Source organism: Phyllobates terribilis, unplaced genomic scaffold (genome assembly GCF_046119375.1).
Source record: "Phyllobates terribilis strain yellow unplaced genomic scaffold, ASM4611937v1 Scaffold_7__3_contigs__length_470593459, whole genome shotgun sequence".
NCBI classification, from domain to species: domain Eukaryota; kingdom Metazoa; phylum Chordata; class Amphibia; order Anura; family Dendrobatidae; genus Phyllobates; species Phyllobates terribilis.
In genome coordinates, this window is record NW_027362767.1 from 278,747,545 (window position 1) to 278,769,968 (window position 22,424).

Below are 22,424 nucleotides of genomic sequence, written 5' to 3' on the forward strand. Positions count from 1 at the left end.
TTTTGTTAGGGAGCTATAAGGGTTAAAAGTTGACCAGCGATTTCTCATTTTTCCAACAAAATTTACAAAACCATTTTTTTAGGGACCACATCATATCTGAAGTGACTTTGAGGGGCCTTTATGATAGGAAATACCCAAAAGTAACACTATTCTAAAAACTGCACCCCTCAAGGTGCTCAAAACCACATTCAAGAACTTTATTAACCCTTCAGGTGCGTCACGGGAATTTTTGGAATGTGGAAGAAAAAAATTAACATTTAACTTTTTTCACAAAAATGTTACTTTAGACCCAATTTTTTTTATTTTCGCAGGGGTAACAGGAAAAAATGGACCCCAAAATTTGTTGTGCAATTTCCCCTGGGCACGCAGATACCCCATATGTGGGGAAAAAAACACTGTTTGGGCGCACAGCAGGGCTCGGAAGGGAAGGAGCGCCATTTGACTTTTTGATTGTAAAATTTGCTTGAATAACTAGCGGACGCCATGTTGCGTTTGGAGAGCCCCTGTGTGCCCAAACATTGGAGCTCCCCCACAAGTGACCCCATTTTGGAAACTAGACCACCCAAGGCACCTATCTAGATGCATAGTGAGTACTTGGAACCCCTAGGTGCTTCCCAAATTGATTCGTAAAAATGAAAAAGTGTTTTTTTTTTCAGTTTTTCATTTTTACGAATCAATTTGTGAAGCACCTAGGGGTTCCAAGTGCTCACTATGCATCTAGATAGGTGCCTTGGGGAGTCTAGTTTCCAAAATGGGGTCACTTGTGGGGGAGCTCTAATGTTTGGGCACACAGGGACTCTCCAAATGCAACATGGTGTCCGCTAACAAATTGAATGGAAAATCGGCTCAAATTGTTAGCGGACACCATGTTGTGTTTGGAGAGACCCTGTGTGCCCAAACATTGGAGCTCCCCCACAAGTGACCCCATTTTGGAAACTAGACCCCCCAAGGCACCTATCTAGATGCATAGCGAGCACTTGGAACCCCCAGGGGCTTCACAAATTGATTCATAAAAATGACAATCAGCTGACACCCGGCGGCGATCGCGCCCGCACAACCTGTGTGCGGGCGAAATCGCCAGGGCGTACTAATACGTATCAGGTCCATAAGTCCCAGGGCAGATACGTATTAGTACGCCTTGGGTCAGAAAGGGGTTAAAGGGGTTTTCCCATGGCCAAAAGTTCATTTTAATCAATAAATCTTGGATTAGTAATAATTTCCACAATTGGATGTGTTTAAATAAAATGTTCCTGTGCTGAGATAATCTTATAAATGTGCCCCTGCTGTGTACTGTGTAATGGCTGTGTCTAACCATGCAGGAACATGGTCTGATCATACCACAGCTCCTGAGAAAGGATGGTTGAGGGGGGGGGTAAAAACCTATACAGACAGGACAGCAGGGGATCACAGCTGATTCTTTTTGTGAGGTAAAACATTTTCCTGCCTGTTTTCAAACAATGTTTTACCTCCAAGAAAGAATCAGCTGTGATCTCGAGCTGTCCTGTCTGTATACTCTTTTGCTTCCTGTGGTATGATCAGACCACGTTCCCGTATGGTCAGACACAGCAATTACACAGTAGGGACATTTATAAGATTATCTTAGCACAGGGACATTTTTTTTAAACACATCCAATTGTGGAACTTATTATTATTCCAAGATCTATTAATTAAAATTAACTTTTGTTCATGGGAAAATCCCTTTAATGATGTATTTATTAGACTTAGACACTAAATTTAAGTGTTTAAAAATCAAAGTTTAATTGCATCTGCTGTACCTGCCTGTGGTCACCAGACTAGTCCAGGACTGCTGTCAATCAATGCCACTGCATGGGGGGAGCACGCCACAGCAAAGTGACTGACATCCCACTCGTGTGCAGAGAGAGCTGGAGAAAAAAAAACAAACTATCTCTCTTCTGATCCTCCGTCCCCGAAACACATAATTGCAAAGGGTCTATACTTATGCCACCTTAGCACTCAGAATTTGCAGCAGCAATATACAACTCTGAACAACTTTTGGTAGTATATACAAGTATAAGGTTATGTTCACACATCATGTTTTTTTTTGCGTCACAAATCTGCAGCGCAACTTTATCTTCAGGGGGCATTTTATTCAGTGTTTTTCTTGCAGTTTTGGTGCTTTTTTGATGCGTTTTTTCAGCGCTTTTTTCACTGTCTCTCTGTCTCTATTTATGAATGTACATCAAGTTCTGTCTAAAAAAAGAACCCTATTCCATTTTGCCAACAAAATGTTTCTACTTTTCCTTACACCTACATCATTATTATAGGTAACCTGTTATTTCTCACCGTACACACCGAAATGTCGCAGCCATTGTGAGAACAGATGATAATATTCAATCTTAAAGTGACACAGGGATTGTACCTGTAACATATCCTAATCCAGGGCTTTCTGGTTGCTGGGTCTCAATGTTCTGGGTTCACAAGTGTAGGCAGCGGAAAGCCAAGAAAGAGGTGAAAGGACTGCAATGGATATGTTTTAAAAGTTTGTGTAGGCGACGCAGGCTATGTACTAATTCTATACTGCCAAAGGCTTTATAATCTTATTACTAAATATCTGGATATCTATGGACATTTATAAATGGTCTAGAACAATTCACCCAAAATGATGCTAAATACTAGTTTTCATCCTAGACTGTCTAAGGCTGTGTGCCCACGATGCGTTTTTTAAGCATTTCCGCAGCAGCAATTCCGCTGCAGAAACACTTAAAAAGTGCATGATATAAGGCCTGCAATGTTCCCCAATGATAATCCGCATGTGTTGTGCACATGCTGCGGAAATTTCCGCTGCGGATTATTGTGGAAAAAAACGCAGCACTACCAATTATTTTGCGTAAACGCAGCGTTTTCGCCACCATTGACTTGCATTAGAACGCATGGATTACTCATCACTGGATTTGCAGGTGCGGATACCATGCGTTTCAATGTGCGGATGGTACCCGGGTCTAGAGGACAGGAGACTCTACTCCAGACCAGGGTACCATAGAAAACTGTAAAAAACAGAATAAAATAAAAAATAAATGTTATATTTACCTTCTGATGGCCCCCGGTCTCCTTGTCTTCTCTTGTCGGCAGCTCGCGGTAGACTAAAGGACCTGCGTTGATGTCATTTAGTCATGTGACGGCAGGTCCTTCAGTGTACCGCGGGCTGCCAGCAAGCCAGGAAGGAGCAAAGCAAGACTTCGGGGGCCATCAGAAGGCAAGTATAGATTTATTTTTTTATTTTTTACCATTCTTTACGGTCACACTATATAAATCCATGCATGGATTTATATAGTGTGACCAAGTTGACAAGCACTTTCCAAGTGATGCTAAAATCGCTTGGAAAGCGCTTGTCAACCCGCATGCAGAAATGGATGTGAAGAACGCTTCACATCCGCATGTCCCTGGCAGGAAAAACACATGTACAATCCGCATGTACAATCCGCATGTACAATCTGCATGCGTTTTTTCTGCCAGGGAGATGCAGAAACGCTCAGGAAAAAATCCTGAACATTTCTGCATCGTGGGCACATAGCCTAAGGCACAAGAAAAGTGTGTGAAGCAACTAAATACTGCTGGTATACTGAAGTTACTATATAAAAAGCATTACTAGAGCACTAATGGCAAAAGGCACACACTGCCGGCACATGTTAAAAGGCTCCAATGCCAATCTCAAATGCAGAGGTTCCATAGCTGTATACCGTCATACCCTCCCATAAATTAATAAAAGGATCTGCATTTCTAAATAGTAATTACACTTACTTTCAAAGATAAACTATAATGACATTTATTAAAGAAAAATGCCTCTTTCCCAATTTATAAGTCCTTTTATGTGTCCTCAACTGATACTTCACTCTCAAATATTGCTCAAGTCTGTCTACAAATCTGTCTGCAGAGTAGGATCAAAGAGCTCCACTACACTGGCTGGGGTTTGGGTGGTCTGTCAGGTGCCATCAGCCTAGCATTAATGTCCTTGGCTGAGCTGACCGAGGTGTGGTTTCCCTTGAATTTCAAAGTTCAATTTTTGTAGAGCAGAATATATAGTGCTCAGTATAAAAGAGCACACCCCAAAAGATTTGTCAGAAAACCTTTAGAGTTTCCTTTCAGAATCAACATTTTTCTATGGAATACCATACTACAAAATACCACCATAAATGTGGGTTATTGATTGCAAACAAGATTTGTTATTTGCACACCCAAAAAAGGTAATTTTCCTAACAAGTTCATTCCAGACCATGCTGCAAAAGCGATCACAATGAAAGTCTTAGGAGCAAAGCTAAAGTTTAGACTACACAATTCCAATTAAGAAGAATTCAACCACCGATAAGTCTAATTATTTATTAAACAGGTGTCCAGCCGACAGGTGACTTATGTCATGTGACAAAGTATCTCAAAAAGGGCATTACTTAGCATTAAATGGGATGGGTTTTTTATTGTTATCAGCAATGGCACCACATGGAAGAGAAATGTCACAAGACCTCAGAAGGAAACTAATTTCTTTACACAAGAAAGGTGAAGGCTAGAAGAAGATCAGCAAAGCTTTACTTATCAGAATACTGTAGCAAAAGGGATACAAAAATGTAACAAAGCTGGAACTGCAACCAACTCACAGAGACGTCCAGGCTGACCATGGAAGCAAACACCTAAACAAGAGCATCTTCTGATGAGAAGGGTTGAAGAAAGTCAACATGGAAGCTCTTAAAAATTATGGCGGTCAAAGAAAATACTGATGTATTAGTTTATGATGTGGGGTGCATTCAGTGTTGCATCAATTAATTTGGAGCAAACTGATGATTTTATAATGAAAGTTATATTATTAACCATATTTTCATGTTAGGAGTTAAAAAAATGTTTTATGAAACTCAGTCTTGTCAAAATTTTGGAAATTGGTTCAGTGATATGTTGAATCTTACTTTTCAAAGGGGTATACTAACAGTCATGTGGCAAAGTATCTCAGGAAGTGTAGAGTGAAGCAACCGCTGATTGGCTGCAGGGCTCACATGACATAATAACGTCACATGAGCCCTCGTGCTGCTGGCACGGCTAATGGCTAAATTGTTGCAGATTTAAGATGCAGATTACTCAGCGCCAATCCACCGAAATTTACAGTAAATACAAGTAGCTGGGATTTCAATGCCACAACCAAATGCAGCATTAACATTTTAAGGCTGGGAACAGTCTAGCGTATGCCATGAGAAAATAATCACAGTTATGAGCCGCCCTATAAAATAACACTGGTCCGAGTGCTATGCGATGTTGTTATATGGTAGAGTGACTCCGGCCTAAAATGAAACATTTGTATGCTAGTCTTCATTTCATTAGGACATACAGTTATATGAAAAAGTTTGGGCACCCCTATTAATCTTAAGCTTATTGTTTTATAAAAATTGGTGTTTTTGCAACAGCTATTTCAGTTTGATATATGTAATAACTGTTGGACACAGTAATGTTTCTGCCTTGAAATGAGGTTTATTGTACTAACAGAAAATGTGCAATCTGCATTCAAACAAAATTTGACAGGTGCATAAGTATGGGCACCTCACCAGAAAAGTGACATTAATATTTAGTAGATCCTCCTTTTGCAAAAATAACAGCCTCTAGTCGCTTCCTTTAGCTTTTAATGAGTTCCTGGATCCTGGATGAAGGTATTTTTGACCATTCCTCTTTACAAAACAATTCCAGTTCAGTAAAGTTTGATGGTCGCCGAGCATGGACAGCCCTCTTCAAATGATCCCACAGATGTTCAATGATATTCAGGTCTGGGGACTGGAATGGCCATTCCAGAACATTGTAATTGTTCCTCTGCATGAATGCCTGAGTAGATTTGGAGCGGTGTTTTGGATCATTGTCTTGCTGAAAGATCCATCCCCTGCGTAACTTCAACTTTATCACTGATTCTTGAACATTATTGTCAAGAATCTGCTGATACTGAGTGGAATCCATGCGTCCCTCAACTTTAACAAGATTCCCGGTGCCGGCATTGGCCACACAGCCCCAAAGCATGATGGAACCTCCACCAAATTTTACTGTGGGTAGCAAGTGTTTTTCTTGAAATGCTGTGTTTTTTTGCCGCCATGCATAACTCCTTTTTGTATGACCAAACAACTCAATCTTGGTTTCATCAGTCCACAGGACCTTCTTCCAAAAAGAAATTGGCTTCTCCAAATGTGCTTTTGCATACCTCAGCCGGCTCTGTTTGTGGCGTGCTTGCAGAAACGGCTTCTTTCGCATCACTCTCCCATACAGCTTCTCCTTGTGCAAAGTGCGTTGTATAGTTGACCGATGCACAGTGACACCATCTGCAGCAAGTTGATGCTGCAGCTCTCTGAAGGTGGTCTGAGGATTGTCCTTGACTGATCTCACCATTCTTCTTCTCAGCCTTTCTGATGTTTTTCTTGGCCTGCCACTTCTGGCCTTAACAAGAACTGTCCCTGTGTTCTTCCATTTCCTTACTATGTTCCTCACAATGGAAACTGACAGGTTAAATCTCTGAGACAGCTTTTTGTATCCTTCCCCTGAACAACTATGTTGAATAATCTTTGCTTTCAGATCATTTGACAGTTGTTTTGAGGAGCCCATGATGCCACTCTTCAGAGGAGATTCAAACAGGAGAACAACTTGCAAGTGGCCACTTTAAGTAGCTTTTCTCATGATTGCATACACCTGGCTCTGAAGTTCAAAGCTCAATGAGGTTACAAAACCCAAAAAAGTGCTTTAGTAAGTCAGTAAAAAGTAGGTAGGAGTATTTAAAACAAGAATATGCTAAGGGTGCCCATACTTAAGCACCTGTCAAATTTTATTTGAATGCAGATTGCACATTTTCTGTTAGTACAATAAACCTCATTTCAAGGCAGAAACATTACGGTGTCCAACAGTTATTACATATATCAAACTAAAATAGCTGTTGCAAAAACACCAATTTTTATAAAACATTAAGCTTTAGATTAATAGTGGTGCCCAAACTTTTTCATATAATTGTATGTGTCAAACTCTGACCCGTGGTCCAAATGTCGCCGGCAGGGTGATTAAACTTGGCTTGCGACGCAGTCACGGCCTTCCCCCCACCTGGCATTGCGCTTTCAATTATATTGGCATCCTGGATACCAATACAGTTGCAAGCAATGATGGAAGAGGGAAGCAATCATCTCCCCCATCATTCTCCCTCTGCATCTGACGTCTCAGTGCAGCGCGTACAATGAAGTCACTATTTCATGCCCGCTGCGCAGAGCAATGAAGAGCTTCAGAGCACTCGCTGCTGAGACCAGAGCAGCGGGGGAACTAGGAGAGTATTTTTTTTTTTTAATGTGGATCTAATTATATTATATGGAGGACTATGTGAGGCCCATTATTCTGTATGAAGGACTATGTGAGGCCGATCATTCTGTATGGAGGACTATGTGAGGCCATTATTCTGTATGGAGGACTATGTGGGACCATTAGTTTGTATGGAGGACTATATGAGGCCCATCATTCTGTATGGAGGACTATGTGGGGCCATTATTCTGTATGGAGGACTATGTGAGGCCCATTATTCTGTATGGAGGACTATGTGGGCACCATTATTCTGTATGGAAGACTATGTGAGGCCCATCATTCTGTATGGAGGACTATGTGAGGCCCATCATTCTGTATGGAGGACTATGTGAGGCCATTATTCTGTATGGAGGATTATGTGGGGCCCATTATTCTGTATGGAGGACTATGTGGGGCCATTATACTGTATGGAGGACTATGTGAGGCCATTATTCTGTATGGAGGACTATGTGGTGCCAATTGTAGACATTTTTTTAAATAAATATCAAGGTTGGCTAGTGACTTTGCAAAGTTTTTAATTTTGGTCTTTTGTGTAATTGAGTTTGATATCCCTGCATTAAGACTAAAATTCAATAAAAAAATCGTCAAAAAAAACAGTACATTCCTGCAAAAAAGTTTCAAAATACAGTGGCACAAACCACACAAAACTTTCATTTTTCAATCCACATAGCCGACTGAGGGCTTGATTATTGGGGCACAAGTTGTAGTTTTAATGATGTCATTTACCGTAATTTACCATTTAATGAACTGGAAAATGAGAAAAAAAATTCCAAGTGCTGTAAAATTTTGTAAAAAATGTAATTCCACAATTTTTATTTTCCAGCATTCATTGCGCGATAAAAATAATTAGGCAACATAATTCTCCAGGTTAGCACAATTACGGCGATACCAAATGTATAGTTTTTTTGTTTTTTTCAAGTGGTGAAAAACAAAATCAAAAGTTCATAAAAAGAAAAAAAATTGCTTGTGTCGCCGAGCTAGGAGAACCATAATGTACTTTTCATTTTTCACTTCATTATGTGGCATAATGACGTTTTTATTGATACCTCATACATACTTCCAAGCGACAGCCTCAAAATCTGAATGATTTAGAGATGATCTGCAAAGAGGAGTGGACCAAAATTCCTCCTGACGTGTGCAAAACCCTCATCATAAACTACAAAAAACATCTGATTGCAAGGGTTTCGCTACCAAGTATTGTTTGCCAGAGGAATCAAATACTTATTTCTCACTGCAAAATGCAAAGAAATGTATCTAATTTATACAATGTGATTTTCTTGATTTTTTTGGGGGATATTCTATCTCTCAATGTTAAAATTAACCTACCCTTAAAATTATAGACTGTTCATGTCTTTGTCAGTGGGCAAACTTACAAAAACAGCAAGGGATCAAATATTTTTTTCCTTCACTGTATGTACCAATATGGTATCAACAAAAAGTCAGCTCAGGGCGCAAGAAAATAAGCCATCACCAAGCCCCAGATCAGGAAAAATGAAAATGCTACGGGTCTCAGAAGATTTCTTTACGCCACTTAAATAAAAAAAACTAATCTATACATATTTGGTATCTGCATACTCGTACTGACCTGGAGAATCACACTGCCTGGTCAGTTTTACTATGTAGTTAACATGGTAAATAAAAAAAACTCAAAAAACAATTGTGATTTTTTTTCCCGCTTTCCAGTGCATCACATGATACTGTAAGATGAATGGTGCCATTCAAAAGTACAACTTGTCTCGCAAAAAAAACAAGCCATGTGGCTATATTGTCGGAAAAATAAAAAAAGTTATGGCTCTTGGAATAAAGGGAGATAAAAATGAAAGCACAAAAACAGAAAATCGCAAGGTTACGAAGGGGTTAACTGATCCTCTCCGCCCTCTCCTCCTCTCTAAAGCCACTCACTTCATCTCTGGGTGGCGTCTGTCAGGAGGCAATGACCTCATAGATTGTGAGCCCTCGTGAGCAGGGTCCTCGCTCCTCCTGTACCCATCGGTGACTCGTTTTGTTAAGATTATTGTAAGTGTTTTTTCTATGTGTTTCCCCCTTTTTCACATGTAAAGTGCCATGGAATAAATGGCACTATAATAATAAATAATAATAATGAAAGGGGAGCCCACCTTTGATTCACTCATAGCCAGGGTAAGCGAGCGCTAACAATCAGAGTCAGAGGAATTGCTCAGCATGCAAATTGAGGGGGGGCATAAAGATGGCCACATGAATGGTGCACCAAATCCCCCTCAGCTGCATACAGGATAAAAGAAGATTTAAAAGTAATTACAGTAATGGGCAGCACGGTGACTCAGTGGTTAGCACTGCAGCCTTGCAGCGCTGGGGTCCTGGGTTCAAATCCCACCAAGGACAACATATGCAAGGAGTTTATATGTTCCAACTGTTTGTGTAGGGGTTCTCCGGTTTCCTCCCACACTCCAAAGACATACTGACAGGGAGTTTAGATTGTGAGCCCCAATGGGGACAGTGCCCTTAATGCCTGTAAAGCGCTGTGGAATTAATGGCGCTATACAAGTGAGCATAATGAAATATATATTGCTTATATGATTTTTAAATAGACTAAATTCCCCATATAACTGTTTAATCAGTTTAGTTTGTATTTCAGGAGTAAGAGACGCCGGCGTGCATAGGCACAACGAAGATTGGTGGTAAGATCTCCGGACCAATGGAGCTGAAGATTTAGTGTAACCGGGGAGATTTAGTGTAACGTGGGAGGGGATTATTTAGTGTAACGGGGGGAATGTATGAGAGGAGGATGGGTGCAGACACAGTATGGTGAGTGGGGGATTGGTGGGGACACAGAATGGGGAGGATGGGTGCAAACGCAGTATTGGGAACAAAGGGGGGGAATGTATGCGGACACAGTAGGGGAAGCAAGTGGGGAGATGGGTGCAGACACAATATGGTGAGTGGAGAGGATGTGTGAGGAGGTAGCATGAGTAGCGAGGGGAAAAATGTATGAGGACATAGTATGGAAAGCGAGGGTGATGGGATGTGTGCAGACACAGTATGGGGAGCGAGGGTGATTAGATGTGTGCAGACATAGTATGGGGAGTTGGAGGGATGTTTGAGGAGGCAGTATGGAGAGTGAGGGGTAAATATATGAGGAGACAGTATGGTTAGCAGGGGGGGATGTGAGAGGAGACAGTATGAGGAGGGAGGGGGAATAATGTGAAGAGACAGTATGGGGAGAGAAAAGTGTGAGTGGGCACAGAATAGAGACTGAGTAGTGTTGGGGGGGGGGTAGCATGGGGGGACAGTGTAAGGGCACAGCCAGGAGGGGACAGTAAGCCAAGGAGGGGGGAGCTTGATGAGGGGGCACAGTATAGAGACTGGGCCTTATAGGGGGGACACAGTGTGAGAGGACAGTGTGAAGAGGGGGCCCAGTATGAAAATGAGAGGGCAGTGTGGAAGGCATGTACCATAAGACGGACAGTGTGGGGGCCATATATTGTGCAGAGAATCTGGTGAGGGGAAATTATCTATTCAGGGGCTCAGTGTAGGGCAGATATTTTTATTCAGGAGCATTATAATGACACTGCTATCTTTAAGGGCATTGTGTGGGGATGTGCTGCAGAAGACCGGAGAAGATGGAAGTCTGCTGAGACGAGCTGTGGATGAGAAAACTCATCATGGAATCTGGACAAGATGAAGAAAAGAAAGAGAACGACTCCTGATACAACATCATCAGGTACCTGGATGTTATTGTTTTTTGTGATACTAATTCTCGTATTTTTATTTATGTTAGGAACATTAAAGGGGTTGTCCAGGTTTGTGATGAGTCTGCAGTCATTGTGACTGCAGACTTCTGAATTCTCACAGTGCGCACTGCACGCTGTCAGGATTCTCTCGTGCCAGCGATTTCTATACAAGCGGTCACATGCTGACTAGAAATGCGTGGCCTCACTCAATGAAAATGAATAGAGCGAGGCCGGACACGTCTAGTCAGAATGTGGCCAGAAGTATACAAATCTCATACTTGTTGTGACACGACCGTCCACTCTTGCCACTGGCAAGGGAGGATCCTAAAAGTGTGCAGTGCATGCGCTGTGAGAATTCAGAAGCATGCTGTCACATAAGAGTGACTGCAGACTTTCATCTTAAACCTGGACAAGTCCTTTAATTATAAAATGAAGCCCTGTGGCCAATCCTAACGGCGTGTAATATACTCACTGTCAGGATTCAGCTCTGCTTGCAGGTCCCAGTCATCACATGGCCACTTCACTCATATGTGATTTTCATACTTACGGTCACGTGACAACGAGCTTTTCTTTCTGCTTCCCTCAGTTTTTCACTGAACATTGAGAGAATTAGGGAGAGCAGCTTGTCAGCACGAGACTAAGTGTACAAATCGCATATGTGCTTAGGGGGGGACCCCAAACTGAATTCTTGCCCCGGTGCCAGAAAACCTAGATACACCTCTGAAAGAGGGAAATGGTTTCCTCATTAACTTCATCTGCCCAAGACTGTGATTGTGTGGTCCTGTATGTTACCATGGTAATCCAAGGTGCGGTAATGGCCACAGGGTCTCCCCTCTATGGTGGCCAGTTAGAAAGTTAGAAACACTGGCGTTAATTCCTATGAAGTCTGAACACTTTGAAGAGTGCAGTTTTGAAAGTGGTATCACTTTTGGGGGTTTCCAATACATAGACCTGCCTTAAAGACACTTCAAAACTGGTCTCTAAAAATATATGCTTTGTATATTTCTTTGAAAAAAAATTGCTGTTAAACTTTTAAGGCTGCGTGCCCACCATCAGGAATAGTAGCGTTTTGGACGCAGCGTATTTTCGTTGCATCCAAAACGCTGCGTTATACATTGCATCCATAGTGGAAGGGATTTATAGAAATCTTCTGCCCACTGTGCTTCTTCTTTACGCGGTGCGGGTTTCCAAGCCGCAGCATGTCAATTTCTCTAGTGGGAACGTTCTGTCGTCTATGCGAGCTTTCCCCATAAACTTGCATTAGGTGCGGTAAATACTTCATGTCTCATGCGCAATGACGCTATTTTGTTACTGACGTCATCGCTCGTGAGACATGACCGGGAGAGACCTGTGAACTGTCGTTCTCAGAAAGACGCTCCGTAGGTTGCTGTACAGAATCGCTGGACGTCGTTGGAACCCCAATGGATTATGTCGGAGCTGCGGGGATTATTACTAATAATAAATTGGTGAATGAGGGAGTGTTTCTTGTTTTTATTTAATTCTCTTCTTAGGTCTTTCAAGTTCCCATTTTTGGACTACTTCGGATTCGCTGGATTACGTCGGATCTTCATGTTTTTTTTTGCTTTTTAATAAATTGGTGAACGAGGTATGGGAGAGTGTTTTTAAAATAATCCATTTCCTGTGTGTGTGTTTTTATTTTTTGATTACTGGGTTAGTAATGGGGATGTCTGATAGACACGTCTCCATTACTAACCACTAGGCTTGATGCCAGTTGACACTGCAACGCTGACATCAACCCCACACCACAAACTATTAGCCCGATTGCCACGACACTAGCGCAATCGGGAAGAACTGGGCAAAGTGCCCTAAGTGGCACATCTAATGGATGCGCCATTTCTGGGGCGGCTGCGATCTTGTATTTTTAGGCTGGGAAGGGTCCAATAACCAGGGACCTTCCCAGCCTGATAATACAAGCCCGCACCTGTCTGCTTTACCTTGCCTGGTTATCAAAAACGCAAACGTCTTGAAAAAGGTTCTCAGTTTAACCGAAACATCGCTGAGCCTCAATGGGCTATTAAAATCACAATTTCTTCTTTTTTCTAAATGGTGTGCTGCCTTCATATTTTTGGAATTATCTATCTCATATTTATGTATCCCATATCTATCTATCTATACTATACCACATGCGGCAAAAACTCAAGCAGAATTCAAACGGAAATTCACCTGCGTCAAAGACTGAACAAACACTGATTGTGTGCATATACCCTAAAACTTCCAACATTCTAACAAAATAAAAGGTGAAAAATGATGCTGATGTAAAGTAGACACGTGGGAAATGTTGTCTATTAAAGCACCACTCCAGTGTGTTTCTTTTACTTTACACCTGGAGTGGTGCTTCTAAGTCCCCTCCCCTTTGTGTTATGCTCACCTTCGGGCGTCTTCATCGGTTATCACTGCTGCACCCATTGGAGTTTGTGACCTGATGGCTGCTCTAGTGTTTGCTGGGCGATCCGGAGGTAACAACTGAATACAAGTCTATGAGACCCTTGTTCTGGCTGTCATAGACTTACATTTAGAGCTTGTGAAGTTCAGGTGCATCTCACAAAATTAGAATATCATCAAAAAGTTAATTTATTTCAGTTCTTCAATACAAAAAGTGAAACTCCTATATTATATAAAGTCATTACAAACAAAGTGATCTATTTCAAGTGTTTATTTCTGTTAATGTTGATGCTTATGGCTTACAGCCAATGAAAACACAAAAGTCATTATCTCAGTAAATCAAAATAATTAACAAAAAATACCTGCAAAGGCTTCCTAAGTGTTTAAAAAGGTCCCACAGTCTGTTTCAGTAGGCTCCACAATCATGGGGAAGACTGCTGACTTGACAGATGTCCGGAAGGCAGTCACTGACACACCCCACAAGGTCCTAGAGTCTGAAGGAAGGGTGGAGAGGCCACAATCCCAGCTGCTTGAGGACTAGTGTGAAGTGTCCACAATCAGTGATGGTTTGGGGAGCCATGTCATCTGCTGGTGTAGGTACACTGTGTTTTATCAAGACCAAAGTCAGCGCAGCAGTCTACCTGGAAATTTTAGAGCACTTCATGCTTCCCTCATTCTCCAGCAGGACTTGGCACCTGTCCACACTGCCAAAAGTACCAATACCAGTACCAATGATAATACGCATGTGCTGTGCACATGCTGCGGAAATTTCCACTGCGGATTATCATTGCGGAAAAAAACGCAGCACTACCAATTATTTTGCGGAAGTGCTGCGTTTTCGCCGCCATTGACTTGCATTAGAAGGCATGGATTAAGCTGCATCTGTATTCCATGCGTTCTAATGTGCAGATGGTACCCAGGTCTAGAGAAGAGGAGACTCTCCTCCGGACCTGGGTACCATAGAACCTGTAAAAAAAAAAAGAATAAAATAAAAAATAAATATATATTTACCTTCTGGCAGCCCGCGGTGCGCTCCTCCTCGCATGCTGGCAGTTCGCGATGGACTGAAGGACCTGCACTGACGTCATAGTCATGTGACGGGTCACGCGACGCTGACGTCGGCAGGTCCTTCAGTGTACCGCTGCCGGCAAGGGAGAACGGAGGGAAGCAAGACTCCGAGGGACATCAGAGGGTAAGTATATATTTATTTTTTTATTTTTTACCATTCTTTCGGTCACAGTATATAAATCCATGCCGTTTGCATGGATTTATATAGTGTGACCAAGTTGACAAGCACTTTCCAAGTGATGCTAAAATCGCTTGGAAAGCGCTTGTCAACCCGCATGCGGAAATGCATGTGAAGAACGCTTCACTTCCGCATGTCCCTGGAAGGAAAACGCATGTACAATCCACATGTACAATCCGCATGCGTTTTTTTCTGCCAGGGAGATACAGAAACGCTCAGGAAAAAATCCTGAGCATTTCTGCATCGTGGGCACATAGCTTCACTTGGTCACACTATATATGCTGGTTGCATGGATTTATATAGTGTGACCAAGTTGTCAAGCACTTTCCAAGTGATGCTAAAATCGCTTGGAAAAGTGCCTGATAACCCGCATGCAGAAATGCATGTGAAGAACGCTTGAGGCTGTGTGCCCACGTAGCGTTTTACAAGCGTTTTTGATGCGGAATTTCCGCAGCAGAAACGCTTGTAAAACGCTTGGTAACCCGCACCCCATGATCCCCAATGGGTTTCCGCAACTTCTATGCACATGCTGCGGATTTTTCCGCAGCGTTTATGCTGCGTTCAAAAATCCGCAGCATGTCATTTAATTTTGCGTTTCCGCAAGCGGAATTGCCTTTGTCCAATGCATAAAAAATGCAAGGCAATTCCGCATGTGGAAAACGCGTGATAAACGCGCGAAAAATGCGCGATAAACGCGTGCGGAATTCCGCATGCGTTTTTCCGGGAGAGGACTTGCAGAAATGAAGCAGAAATTTTCTGCTTCATAAATGCAACGTGGGCACATAGCCTTATGCAGCAGAAATTTTCTGCTTCATAAATGCAACGTGGGCACATAGCCTGACAAACGCTTCTACCTGGCAGGAAAAACGCATGTACAATCCGCATGTACAATCCGCATGCGTTTTTCCTGCCAGGGAGAAGCGGAAAAAATATGCAGCATTTCTGCATCGTGGGCACTTAGCCTAAGGCTATGTGCCCACGTTGCATTTATGAAGCAGAAAATTTCTGCTGCATAAATGCAAGTCCTCTCCCGGAAAAACGCATGCGGAATTCCGCACGCGTTTATCGCGCATTTTTCGCGCGTTTATCAAGCGTTTTCCACATGCGGAATTGCCTTGCGTTTTTTATGCATCGGACAAAGGCAATTCCGCTTGCGGAAACGCAAAATTAAATGACATGCTGCGGATTTTTGAACGCGGCATAAACGCTGCGGAAAAATCCGCAGCATGTGCATAGAACTTGCGGAATCCCATTGGGGACCATGGGGTGCGGATATACATGCGTTTTTCAAGCGTTTACGCTGCGGAAATTCCGCAGCATATACGCTTGAAAAATGCTACGTGGGCACACAGCCTTACGCTGCGGAAATTCCGCAGCATATACGCTTGAAAAATGCTACGTGGGCACACAGCCTAAGAGTAGGGGCAGGGTTTTAGGTTTAAAGCATCACTCCGCTAAAAAAAACAAAAAACTCATTGGAGTGGTGCTTTATCTTTATTTTGAAGTATGACTATCTGGTTTACAAGTATAGATATTTAAAGTTTGAAAATTTTTATTTGTTTATGTTTTTGTCAAATTTCTAACATTTTCATAAGTAACTACAAAACGCATGTGTTGTGTCCGGGAAAATAACAGATACCACCCGTACGGGAAACATGGACGTCTGAGTGAGGCCTTACAGAAAGTACAACATGTCACAAATCATCAGTCTCAGGATCGCTGCGATATGTGGAAGCTTTCCAGCGGTATTGATAAGCAGTAATAATGGTCAGATTTTAAAAAAGTGTTTTGCAATTTTGTAATCAGAAATATATCGGCTACAATTGACCCACACAAAAAGACAACAAGAAACACAACTGTTACTAAGGCCTTGTTCACACACCAGGCTTGCATGTTTCCCCTGATCACACACGGACATGTTATATTACTAGAGGACTATTCACACGTCCGGTGTTTCCTTGTTGCTGCCGAGTGCTGGAGACCTCCATGTGTACGCAAGAAAAACCGATGACACAAGGATGGTGAAAATGGAAACAGACCAAAAATGAATGAAAATTGGTCTGTTTTTTGGCTGATGAGAAAAAAAATACAAGCAGTCCAATACACTAGTAATGTCCCATACACCAGTTATGTCCCCGTACGCCAGTAATGTCCCATACACCAGTAATGACCCATACACCAGTAATGTCCCCGTACGCCAGTTACATCTCCGTACGCCAGTAATGTCCCCGTACACCAGTAATGTCCCATACACCAGTAATGTCCCATACACCAGTAATGACCCATACACCAGTAATGTCCCCGTACGCCAGTTACATCTCCGTACGCCAGTAATGTCCCCGTACACCAGTAATGTCCCATACACCAGTAATGTCCCCGTACGCCAGTTACATCTCCGTACGCCAGTAATGTCCCCGTATGCTAGCTACGTCCCCGTACGCTAGTAATGTCCCCGTACGCTAGTAATGTCCCCGTAAGCCAGTAATGTCCCCGTAAGTCAGTAATGTCCCCGTACGCTAGTTACGTCCCCATACGCCAGTTACGGCCTCCTTACGCCAGCTACGGCCCTATACAACAGTAATGTCCCCGTAAGTCAGTAATGTGCCCGTACGCCAGTTACGTCCCCGTACGCCAGTAGTGTCCCCGTACGCCAGTTACGTCCCCATACACCAGTAATGTCTCCATACACCAGTTACTTCCCCGTACGCCAGTTACGTCCCGGTACACCAGTAATGTCCCCATACGCCAGTTACGTCCCCATACGCCAGTTACGTCCCCGTACACCAGTAATGTCCCTGTACGCTCGTTACGTCCCCGTACGCCAGTAATGTCCCCGTACGCTAGTTACGACCCCGTACGCCAGTAATGTCCCCGTACGCTAGTTACGTCCCCGTACGCTAGTTACGTCCCCATATGCCAGTAATGTCCCCATACGCCAGTAATGTCCCCGTACGCCAGTAATGTCCCCGTACGCCAGTTACGTCCCCGTACGCCAGTTACGTCCCTGTACGCCAGTGTTGTCTGGCCCGTTTATGCTGGAGTTCTGGATTTGTCTCCAGGCGCAGTCCAGTACTAACCTGGGAACAGAATAGAAAAACCAGGTCCACAGAAACGTGGCCAAAGTGCCCCCTGCCCAGGCTTCCATGCCCAGACAGGTGACACAAGAAGAAGCGGGTGCCCCCAGGACGCCTCCCCATCTGTCTATATATATCTGCTCAGCAGCCCCCACAGGTCCCCACATACTTCACATGTTTGCCCACACGCCCACCACCTTCCATGCCAGGCAGGCACATAGCTGAGCAGTGGCTCACAGCCGCCTGCCATCATCCTGAGCGCAGCGCCGGCACCAGCCGCCTACAAGCCCCGACTTGTCCACAGCACATGTCCCGACCCCGCCGCCGCCTCCTCAGCCTAAAAATACCGGCCCGCAGGACGGAGCCCGGGCACATGAGTCAGCAGCCCGGCACATGCTGTACTGGACCAGCCGGGCATTCACTGTACTGTACCAGCCTGGCACACCGGGCATTCACTGTATACCGAGCAGCCTGGCACCGCGGGCATACACTGTACCGTACCAGCCTGGCACCCCGGGCATACACTGTATACCGAGCAGCCTGGCACCCCGGGCATTCACTGTATACCGAGCAGCCTGGCACCCCGGGCATTCACTGTATACCGAGCAGCCTGGCACCCCGGGCATACACTGTATACCGAGCAGCCTGGCACCCCGGGCATTCACTGTATACCGAGCAGCCTGGCACCGCGGGCATACACTGTACCGTACTCGGACCACACCACACTGACCACCTGGCACAGTAAGCACTGCACAGTACTAGTCTATGGTGGCACACAGGTGACTGGCAAACTGGTGACTGACACCTCTGCAAATTCAGGGCACACGTCCACCATCCATGGCACACAGGTGACTGGCACACACACACACACACGTACCAGTGACTGGCACACAGGTGGTGCACGGTCCGGGCATGTCCCTCGCTGCGCTGCCCCATGGCATTACTTTGCGCACTCCCGGGCACACTGTCACGTACCTGGGGGAGGAGGCGGCGGAGCTCGGAGCCTCGGGGGATCCCGGTCACTGCTGGTTGATGAAATCCCAAGAAATCGTCAGACATTGGAGTCACATGGACAACACAGACCACGCCCCCGTGCGAGGGAATGGGCGGGGCTATTTAGATAGGACAGGAGGCTGTGTAAACAGTAAACAAAGAAGCGTGGTGCGGTGAGGGGAGGGCGGAGCCTGCGTCACTACACGGGGGACACACAGCACTCAGTGCACAGCATACACAGCATACACAGCATACACAGCATACACAGCATACACAGCATACACAGCATACACAGCCTCCATCCACAGCACACACAGCATACACAGCCTCCATCCACAGCACACACAGCATACACAGCCTCCATCCACAGCATACACAGCCTCCATCCACAGCATACACAGCCTCCATCCACAGCATACACAGCCTCCATCCACAGCACACACAGCATACACAGCCTCCATCCACAGCATACACAGCCTCCATCCACAGCATACACAGCCTCCATACACAGCCTCCATCCACAGCATACACAGCCTCCATCCACAGCACACACAGCATACACAGCCTCCATCCACAGCAAACACAGCCTCCATACACAGCCTCCATCCACAGCATACACAGCCTCCATCCACAGCACACACAGCCTCCATCCACAGCATACACAGCCTCCATCCACATCACACACAGCCTCCATCCACAGCACACACAGCCGCCATCCACAGCGTACACAGCCTCCATCCACATCGTAAACAGCCTCCATCCACATCACACACAGCCTCCATCCACATCATACACGGCCTCCATCCACAGCACACACGGCCTCCATCCACATCACACACAGCCTCCATCCACATCACACACAGCCTCCATCCACATCACACACAGCCTCCATCCACAGCATACACAGCCTCCATCCACAGCATACACAGCCTCCATCCACAGCATACACAGCCTCCATCCACATCACACACAGCCTCCATCCACATCACACACAGCCTCCATCCACAGCGTACACAGCCTCCATCCACATCACACACAGCCTCCATCCACAGCATACACAGCCTCCATCCACATCACACACAGCCTCCATCCACATCACACACAGCCTCATCCACATCATACACAGCCTCCATCCACATCACACACAGCCTCATCCACAGCATACACAGCCTCCATCCACAGCATACACAGCCTCCATCCACATCACACACAGCCTCCATCCACAGCGTACACAGCCTCCATCCACATCACACACAGCCTCCATCCACAGCAAACACAGCCTCCATCCACATCATACACAGCCTCCATCCACATCACACACAGCCTCCATCCACATCATACACAGCCTCCATCCACAGCATACATAGCCTCCATCCACATCACACACAGCCTCCATCCACATCATACACAGCCTCCATCCACAGCATACACAGCCTCCATCCACATCACACACAGCCTCCATCCACATCATACACAGCCTCCATCCACAGCATACACAGCCTCCATCCACAGCATACACAGCCCTCCATCCACATCATACACAGCCTCCATCCACAGCATACACAGCCTCCATCCACAGCATACACAGCCCTCCATCCACATCATACACAGCCTCCATCCACAGCATACACAGACTCCATCCACATCACACACAGCCTCCATCCACAGCATACACAGCCTCCATCCACAGCACACACAGCCTCCATCCACATCACACACAGCCTCCATCCACAGCATACACAGCCCTCCATCCACATCATACACAGCCTCCATCCACAGCATACACATCCTCCATCCACATCACACACAATCTCCATCCACATCACACACAGCCTCCATCCACAGCATACACAGCCTCCATCCACAGCACACACAGCCTCCATCCACATCACACACAGCCTCCATCCACATCATACACAGCCTCCATCCACAGCATACACAGCCTGCATCCACAGCATACACATCCTCCATCCACATCACACACAACCTCCATCCACATCACACACAGCCTCCATCCACATCACACACAGCCTCCATCCACAGCGTACACAGCCTCCATCCACATCACACACAGCCTCCATCCACAGCATACACAGCCTCCATCCACATCACACACAGCCTCCATCCACATCACACACAGCCTCATCCACATCATACACAGCCTCCATCCACATCACACACAGCCTCATCCACAGCATACACAGCCTCCATCCACAGCATACACAGCCTCCATCCACATCACACACAGCCTCCATCCACAGCGTACACAGCCTCCATCCACATCACACACAGCCTCCATCCACAGCAAACACAGCCTCCATCCACATCATACACAGCCTCCATCCACATCACACACAGCCTCCATCCACATCATACACAGCCTCCATCCACAGCATACATAGCCTCCATCCACATCACACACAGCCTCCATCCACATCACACACAGCCTCCATCCACATCATACACAGCCTCCATCCACAGCATACACAGCCTCCATCCACAGCATACACAGCCCTCCATCCACATCATACACAGCCTCCATCCACATCATACACAGCCTCCATCCACAGCATACACAGACTCCATCCACATCACACACAGCCTCCATCCACAGCACACACAGCCTCCATCCACATCACACACAGCCTCCATCCACAGCATACACAGCCCTCCATCCACATCATACACAGCCTCCATCCACAGCATACACATCCTCCATCCACATCACACACAACCTCCATCCACATCACACACAGCCTCCATCCACAGCATACACAGCCTCCATCCACATCATACACAGCCTCCATCGAGAGCATACACAGCCTCCATCCACATCACACACAGCCTCCATCCACATCACACACAGCCTTCATACACAGCCTCCATCCACAGCATACAGAGCCCTCCATCCACATCATACACAGCCTCCTTCCACATCACACACAGCCTCCATCCACAGCATACACAGCCTCCATCCACAGCATACACAGCCCTCCATCCACATCATACACAGCCTCCATCCACAGCACACACAGCCTCCATCCACATCACACACAGCCTCCATCCACAGCACACACAGCCTCCATCCACAGCATACACAGCCTCCATCCACAGCATACACAGCCTCCATCCACAGCACACACAGCCTCCATCCACAGCATACACAGCCTCCATCCACATCACACACAGCCTCCATCCACAGCACACACAGCCTCCATCCACAGCACACACGGCCTCCATCCACAGCACACACGGCCTCCATCCACATCACACACGGCCTCCATCCACATCACACACAGCCTCCATCCACAGCATACACAGCCTCCATCCACAGCATACACAGCCTCCATCCACATCACACACAGCCTCCATCCACAGCGTACACAGCCTCCATCCACATCACACACAGCCTCCATCCACAGCATACACAGCCTCCATCCACATCACACACAGCCTCCATCCACATCACACACAGCCTCATCCACATCATACACAGCCTCCAGCCACAGCATACACAGCCTCCATCCACATCATACACAGCCTCCATCCACATCACACACAGCCTCATCCACATCATACACAGCCTCCATCCACAGCATACACAGCCTCCATCCACATCATACACAGCCTCCATCCACATCACACACAGCCTCCATCCACATCATACACAGCCTCCATCCACAGCAT

The 22,424-nt window shown here is 45.5% G+C and overlaps 1 protein-coding gene across 3 annotated transcripts in view; it reads right to left on the reverse strand.

The window, feature by feature from the left end:
* EDA2R (ectodysplasin A2 receptor) overlaps positions 1 to 18,838 on the reverse strand; it is a 49,542-nt gene extending 30,704 nt beyond the window's left edge. For 2 of the 3 annotated variants that reach the window (XM_073640910.1, XM_073640908.1), the window contains exon 1: positions 18,720 to 18,838. The gene's annotated coding sequence lies outside the window, so the exon portion shown is untranslated. Of the gene's footprint in view, positions 1 to 18,621 lie in introns of all 3 variants that reach the window. The other variant, XM_073640909.1, reaches the window with a different exon arrangement.
* Positions 18,839 to 22,424: the final 3,586 nt, after the last annotated feature.